Source organism: Oxyura jamaicensis, chromosome 2 (assembly GCF_011077185.1).
Source record: "Oxyura jamaicensis isolate SHBP4307 breed ruddy duck chromosome 2, BPBGC_Ojam_1.0, whole genome shotgun sequence".
In the NCBI taxonomy this organism is placed as follows: domain Eukaryota; kingdom Metazoa; phylum Chordata; class Aves; order Anseriformes; family Anatidae; genus Oxyura; species Oxyura jamaicensis.
In genome coordinates this window covers 84,001,024-84,009,989 of record NC_048894.1, presented here as the reverse complement: position 1 = coordinate 84,009,989, position 8,966 = coordinate 84,001,024, and positions in this window count along the sequence as shown.

Here is an 8,966-nt window from a genome sequence, read left to right as displayed (position 1 = left end):
CATATATCATGAACAATTCTGTCTTTCACAGACTTGCTAAAACTAAAGTAGCAAAAATTATTAAATATATTTCAAGAAAAATGGTTGAAGCCAATGTAAGACAAGCACTAGTTCTAATATTAGATCTACCAGGTATGGGTAGAAGGAGCAAACACTGCAGAAGTGCAGGCTGTGAAGATGTCAGTCATTGTATTTGTGTATGAGCAGTGCTACAACATGCATCGATGTCTCCATTGTTTAATCTTAATTAAGCTAATAAAATAGCAGCATCAAGCTTCTTATGTTACTACCCATCAAGTTCTGAGTATCAAAAGAATGGAACACAAAGTCTGCACATTGAATAGGAAAAAGGGAGAGTAGTTTACCACAAAAGCAGAAAGAACATAGCATCCCATCTAAAATATAAAGGCAATAATTGTGCAAGGGTTTGTTGGGATAACTGCACTGGAATAATGGCCTATGAGCTAAATATGTTTAAAATACTACTGGTATTTTGCAACACTAAACAGACAAATTGTGACCTGAGTTTCAAGCACACAAAAAAAACTTAACCTGCCTAATTACCATGAGGGAAAGAGTAGACAATGTACCCGAATGTGTGAAAACATATTGACAAACCAACACACAGAAATAGTATCTAAACAAAACAGAGCTCTGGCATTTAAATCTTTTGCAGAACACACTAAATTTTCATGCTTTTTTTCTTTTACTTCCAAAGAGAATACTGCTCTAGATGGTTCAAACTAATGAAATGTGTACAATCGTGCTCACAGCAAATACAGCGCTGTGCGCCTCATCATTAACTCTTGCTACACCTGAGAAATTGATAGCTTGTAAAAACAAAGGCTGAAAGACCAAGTGTCAGTAAGCAGAATAAACTTTTGACTTCTCATTAACCAACCAGTGCTGTCAGAGGTCAGTCTGGCAAGGAGTCCACAGGGCAAACAGATCTCCAGGGCCAGGAGAGAAGCAAATTCAGGCAGGCTGGTAATAAACAGATGCTGGGGTAAGAACCAGGCCCTACACTAGGCAACATCAGGAGCCAGGTCATGGGAAGCAGACCTGGGAACAGCCATGGAGTGCATCCATAATCAAGAAGCAGAAGCCTCTCACTTACAGAATGGCCAAAATAAAAGCACCAAGCAGGCTCACAGCTCCATTTCCAGCCTGCCACACTCAGGCTTTCTGCTGTAGGTCAGGATGAGAAACAGCTGACAAACCTGTGGCTGCTGAGTCTCTGTCCCCTTGTCAGTACCAGTTGGTTAGGGAGGACTCTGAATTTGCCTTCAAACATTTTGGGACATGATTAGAAGCCTACTATACCACAAAAGATGATGCATATCCTGTCTGTGCAGGGAAGTTCATTGACCAAATCATAATTTTCACTGAAAATAAGCTTCCAAAGGGCACTGCGGTCATCTGTGCTTGCTACAGTTGGCAAACAATTGCATCCAACTTAATTATGCCAACAAAGTCTTTTCACATGTGTTTTGGGGCAAAGATTAAAGAGTACAACAGGATTCAGTCACATTTCAGGCTTACAATTGTTCCTGAAATGCAAGTTATAGTTATTAAAGTAGTTTAAGTAAGGGCATTTATCTAGAGAAATCTGTGCTAGAATAAGTCTTACATCTGCCTTATATTCCATTTCTTTCAATACCACAGGCATATTTTTAATTTTATTTTTTTTTGCCTGTAGAGCTGGTGCCAGTAAGTAGGCAAACAGGAGTGAATGCTGAGCTTGCCTCTTTTAAACAAAAACTACCACATCATATTGTCTTGTGATCTCATCATAAAAGCTTTCTCTGGAAAATGAAAGGTTAGCTCATCAAGCAGTAAATACAAACAATAAAAGAATGTTTTCCCTTTACTGTTGAGATCAGGAGGATTTGTCACACACGAGTATTTATTTTTAGCCATTTTCCCCATCTAACCTTTTATGCTATTATCGTTGCAGTATGGGGGGTCAGGCAGATTTAGTACGATGACAGAATAAAGTTAACATTCAGCAGCTCTGTTGGAGTCCTCTGTTTAAGGAGACAGAATTGTGTACTACAAGAAAACAGTTGTTTGGATACCTTACCTTACCAATTTGCTTAGGAAGAGAGATTCAACTACACCTAGAAAGGCTTAGACACAGCAAACTGAACATGCTCCAGAAGGATTATACTGTACTTCAAACATATGTTGCACTACAAATATTGTGACATGCAATACCGACCAGCAAAAGGCTAGGGACTGCATTGATGATGAGTAAAAAGACAGCGTTCTAGATACAAGGCTTACTATTGATTTAGAAGTCTGTGTCAAAATTACATTTTCATTTTTCTTTCCAATAGCTTCAAATGGTACCGTTTCTTAGTGACCTCCGCTAACTTTCATGTACAAAATGAGGGCTGCAACCTGTTGGAAAATGGTATTTATTCCTTTATTTTTATATTATCCATACTGAATGAATACTAATAAAGGAGAATGTGTGAATAATATCACACTCAGGAACCAGATAAACAGAACAAGCAAAATGAAGCTTGTAAATTATCTAAATGCATGTAAACAGTAGACAGAATATTGGGTTTTGTTTAGTAATTTAGGTTTTGGTTTTGCTACAGTTTCATCAAATTCTGCAAGAGTAATTTGAGACATTCCAAGTGTAGGATTCAGCATAATTGTCTATGATCATATAAATCTCCACGTGCAAAAGTTGTCTGCAGCCTTGACACTGCAATCAGCTTCATTTTCCATAGGCCAAAGGCCAAAGAACCATTCAATCAGCCAAGAGCCAGCAAGTATAAAAGTGTAGTAGGTGCAGACCAATTACACTTCTGAGAGATTTATCGCTAGCAAAGGCTAATTAATATCTTTACTCACTCCATCTAGACTTTTTTAGGAGATAGAAAGTTAATTCTCCTTTGTAAGTCAGAAGAGCACTACCAGCTATTAATGTCTTGCCAACAGCAAGAAAATTATCTCACTTTTCTTTTATGTGTCATTGTTAGCAGCCTCTGCAGCATTCACTTCAGAGGATACACCTTCTCTTCATGCCCAGTAATATTTCAACCCTTGTAACTAGCTCTCACATTGGGATTTGACCTGCTGGCACACACTTACCCAGTTTGTTCCAGAAAATACCAGGATACAGCAATTAAAAGAACCTGATCCTTCCAGTAGAGACAGAAGCCCACGTGAAAATTCCCCTGGGTGAGCCTCCAGGTTCTCCTCACTTGCCAGATGTGCATTGAACTGAGGCTTTCAGCTGCTCCAGCTGGGGCTCCGCCAACGCACAGGTACAGCTCAGACTTCTGGCAAAAGGACAAACTCCACCTTGTCAGAACTTTGGCAGATGGCTCCTATTCAATCCACATACTCAGGAGAGCAAGACTGTAAGAAAAAGCAGTGCTAACATGAATAGGATTCACTGAAGCTTGTATATTGAACATTTCCTTATTTTCTGCATATTTCTGATGGACATCTGGTTTAGTAACATTCAGGATATCCATCCTCTCGTTTTTCAGATTCTACTTCCCCCCCCCTCTACTCCCCATTCTTTAGTTGAGGCAACCAGCATCTGCAGCCTAGACTGTATTTGCAATATTCATTCCAGTAGGCATTGAGAGGTCTTTATAAACTTCATCCCTGGAAGATACTATCTCCTTTTGCAGGCTTTTGTTTGTTCTCTTCAATCTTGCACTTTGAAAAAAAAAATACCATAAGGGGCTTCTCTATTCAGGAATAAGTCTTCTTTAAAATATAAATGATTATATTTGGTGAAGGCACCAAATTAAATCCTCCTATTTATATCTTCCAGACTATGATGTAAACGAACATTTCTAATGTAGAAATCAAGACTCTACTAATTTAATTAAAACTCTATAAAACTACCACCTAGAAAGGGTGGGGAGGGAAAGTAGGTGGCTGGGCAGGGGTTGCAGATAGGCCAGTGGCAGACAGGGCACTGCTGATATACAGGTAAAAGTTTGACCTCTGTCCGGAGAGCAATTAACAGAATTTGATCCAGAGAGTGGAAGGCAATTGAAAATAGCAAGAACAATCCAAAAGAAGAAGAACGGTCTTTGCAGTTTGTGCAACTTACAGGTCCCCTGTAAATGTATCAACCAAACATCAGCAGATTACTCATGGAACATGTTCAGGTAATGAAACTTTTTATTTTAAAATCAGTTGGTATAAAGTACAAGTACATTAATGCTGTAGTGTCTTACATCTTAGTACCTTCTGCATTATGAAATATATGAGCAGAAACCTGTTTCTGAAATCTTTGCTAATGGTACCACGTACCAATAACATACCTGGCCCACAACACAGGAGGAAGCACATTTTTACTGAGACTGACTAGTATATATTCACAGTGCTCTGTGGGATAAACAAACCTGAGAGATATGGATTGTAATCTACGCTAGCACGCTATCCATTCAAACGTATTAAAAAACTGGCATTTGCAGCACAGATATATGATCATTGAAAATTAAAGTTCTGTTACACGATCACTCAGAAAAACAACAGCTTTCTTTATAGCAAAGCTACACGACAGGTAGGCAGTCTTTTGTTTGCTTGTTTTTTTGATGTTCTTGTTTAAATCAATTTCCTACATTACTTTCACCTTTAATGAAGGGATCTCATCTTTCTTTTTAATGCAAACTGCAGGACAAATGATTCTTCAAATAGTTTTTATCAGCATAATCTGTTACTATTAAAGCTGTCTAGTGAACAGATACTCCCTAATGCCTATGGATGTAATAGATAGTTTAACAACTCCATAATAAGGAAAACAATTTAAATCAAGGGCTACGCATTTCTTCTCTATTACTTTCCAATAAACATTTTGAAAGCAGGTAGCATAGGCTTCTTCCTTCTCAGAGGCAGATTTAATTGTTTTTCAATTCAGTTGGTCTTTCTGTGTTGTTCATTCTCTTTTCAGCCTTTGCTGAAAAAGTGTATTGATTTTTACCTGATCTTATGGCTCCTGCTGTACCATCAATGTGGCATGACAGAAGTGAACGCTGAACATCCAAGCCTTACTATGGCTGAATAACATTACCTAATCGATGAGATTGAGCAGCAACACCACTATTTTCCCTACCAGCTTTTGTTTGTTTTAATTCTAGTGGTCTGAATAAGGTGCATCAACATTTTGAAGCAAAGTAGTGTTCTGCATAAGGTGGTGCAGAGAACAGTCTTTCATTTTGGGGGCTGGGGAAGGGCTGTAACTGATCTTGCAATAATTTAGGTTGCAGAAAACAGTTGCTGTGCATAAAATAGTCTAAAGCAGCCTTTTCTGTATGCTCATTCTGAACTGTTTTTTGATTTTGCAAGACTGGTCTGATTTCACGATTGCTTTTTGTGATTTGGTGATAAGAGGCAGAAACCAGCAATGGCTTACTGTTTTGCTGCTGGACTAATAACCTTTAATTATATTTACTTAACTGGTAGATAAAGAGCTTTGATTACCGTGGTGAAAGTAGTGTATTTGGTCATACATCATTCAACATGGACTTTCCTGTATACGATAGGGAAAACAGTATTTTGTCTTGGAGTTGTTCATATTTAGAGAGGATAAACACCAAGTTTTGACTCTTACTTTAGAAAAGTTGGCCAAAACAACTAGCCCAGGAAGACCCGTAGGAATTTCAGCAGTCTGTTTTCCAAACAGACAAATGGATCACATACCATTGCTGGTCTTGAGTTGGTTAAGCTCATTGCTGCCAAATAGGTTCTGAAATAAAAGGTCAAGACAGTAACTGCACTTAAAACTAGTGGTAGTCTCAGGGTGAAATGATTTGGGGCTTGCAAGGACAGTGAGTTATAACAACAAGAGCTGCTGCCAAGTCTCATGAACAGAAAACATTTTCATTATGTTTTATATGCCATTTCAATGAAAGAAAGTCATTGAGGCCTAAGAAAAACCGTTTTTTGAGTTCATCTCATTTGTATCTATGAATAATTACAAATAAAAAATAAAAAATTGAAATGAGAGAATGTAGGCTTACAAATGCAGATCATGATGGATCAATCCAATCAATTTCTGAAAAGAAAAATCTCATTTTATTTATGCCAATTTAGTGACATGTCAACAAGCTATTAACACACAGACAATTCACAAGGGGTAAAATAAATAAATAAGGTAAGTAAAACAATACAAGAAGGTCACAATAAATATAAATTGTCTGCAATGCAGCATGGTTAACAATGTTGGTTTGAACTTTTCTGTCATAAAAAATGGAAATGATCAATATACAGAAGAACCAGACTGACTCTCATAAGTTACGTGAGGCAATATACATTATGTATTACATCTTGGTCAGGTCATTTACTTCAAAAAAAAAAAAAAAAAAAAAAGTTTTATTATGAAGTTGCATGTATAAACAGTGACAGAAGGATCCAAATGCAGTTAAAAGCTAGTAACCAAGAGACATCAAATCATAAGAGCTATTTGATGTAGCAAAGGCTATGTAAGATTGAAGAATGCAAAATCAAGATCAGGAACCTGACACACACAACCATTCCAAGTGCTGTCTTACAGTAATCGGTCAGAAGATGGCACCAAATGGCATGTGTGACATCTGACCTTTATATCTCTGACTACATCAGCTGTCAAAATGCACAGGTACTGCCACCATTAGGAACAGCCATTCAAAAAATAAATAAAATAAATAAATAAGCCACATTCTTTTAGCTGGAGATGCAGACATGCAGTTGCAGAGGGTTTCTCCATTTTAATCACAGTATTGCTACTGAGGACTTCTATGGTCTTGGACAAATCAGCTTTGCTTCAGTTTCTGCAGTTGTATAGTGTGAAGACAATACCAGCCAACCCTACAAAGTGTTGTGAAATTTACTATTCAGTAGCAGTTTGAAATTAAATACTGCTGTGTAAGCATCACATTTTACAGCAGGGGTGAATGCAATAGGAATGCAACGCATTCCAACGACCTTACTTGTCTTTTTGATCTTTTTAAATGTATACAATTTCCCTCAAAGTTAATAGGAATAATGCATGCTTTACCAAAGGGAGAAGGCACTTGTGTTTCTTTCTCAAACCTAGAAACCAGTAACCTCTGGCTTTGTCTATCACCAGAGTATCAGTAGATTATACTTACATTTTCATTATATCAATACACTGTGATACTTTTACTAGAAATTGTGCTGTAAGGAGCAAAACTTAGGTTATGTGGCAAAAGCTCACCCGCACACCCACAGAGGAGCACAGAATGGCAAAAGGGGACAGCCCAAAAAATCCCCTGCCCAGTCCCATCCCATCAACCTGCCAAAGGCGCACCTCCAGGGGCCCAGAGGCACCACGGCAGGCAGGAACCCCACAGGCAGGCTCAGCGGGCCTGCCATCCGCAGAAGCCACAGGGAGCAGCAACTAGAGTGTCTCGCATTATGTAACACATGGGAAGAGCACGTGGGAACTGCACAAGACTTGCTAGAGCATGTATTATATCAGACGAATCCTCAGTAAAGATCCAGTATCCAAGTCTCCCGCTTCCTGGAAGAGTGCTCAAGACTATCTAATTTTCATGCAGCAGACAAATAAACCTCAGAAGTGTGCTGTTTGATCAGGATTTTTATTAGAATGAGCAAACAACCTAATTTAGATGGTTTGTCCAGAAGGCTTACAAGAAAAGAGTGAGCACTTCTAAAAAACTTAAACCATTTGTTAAATCAATATGGATCTGACCTACTTAACTCACGGGGGTACATAAGAGCCAGCTGCTGAAGCCAGCAACTGTGTTCACATTAGAAACTATTTCTTCAGCTTCTCAGGGTGATAAATGCAGTCTCCTTTCGAGTTGGTAATGTCCTCACTTGGAAGGGGTTGGGTTTATTGTTTGTATTTGAACAGCAAGAGATCCTACCATCCCCGTCACTAAATAACATTGGTATTCACACATCATGAACATTACTTGTTCTGTTCCTGCTCGGAATCTTTCTAAAATTGCTTCAGTGTGAGATCTGTGTTTGCAAATAAACTTAATTGGCGTTGATCATATTCACAAAACTTAGTTATGAATTAAGCATTAAGGCAGTCAGGAGTATAAATCTGGCTTCTACATGTGCAGAAGGAAAGGAAGAAGCAATAAAATATACAGGGACGCAGATGATGAGGATCCCTGAAGACAATTTAAAGAATGGCACATTTGGACATATAAATTATTTCAAATTGTGTGCACTCTGAAAAGCTTGGGGAAAAAACATGGGAAAGAAAAGGTACACTTACAAGAAGAGCTACATACTGCCAGGAAGAAAAAAAAAAAAAAAAAAAAGACATCAAATTGTAGGTGGCTAGATGAACGGTGACAGAAACGGTCCCTTGCATTTTGGTTATACCCCACACCACCCATTTCTCTCCCAGAACTTACACTGATGCTCAAGTGTTGCTTTTTTTCCATTCCGTGTGCTCTCCTCACATTTCCATTTTCAAAGCTAGAATTGATTAGAATGCAATGAGAATGTACAAAACCATGCACCTGCTTTCACAGAGGGATATGAAGTTGTGTCCTTACCAAAAGAGGCAGAGACTCGTACATTTGTATAATGCAAAGGTTCAAGGCTCAGCAGCCCAATGCAAGGTAAAAGAGAAAGACAAGAAAAATCCATCCCTTTGGTAAACTCATTCCCATTGGTTCATAACATCATATCTAAACTTTTTAGTTCAAAAACTCCCAGATGTTTGTTTCAGACACATTAAAATTTTCCAGTGGAAAGACAAGACTACTGGTAGTAAATACGAACCTACTGACAGTAGACCTGCCTATTAAATTACATCTGGGTTCCTCATAAGAAGCTCACAGACATCATGTTGAAAGCCATTAATTTTCTCCTTCTGACCTTGCAAAGACCTCTGATGACTTCAATACCTTATCCCACAAGCTATACATGGGACTTCCAAAACTTACTTAATTTAAAAAAAAAAAAAAAAAACAACATCAACATATACAGTAAGCTGA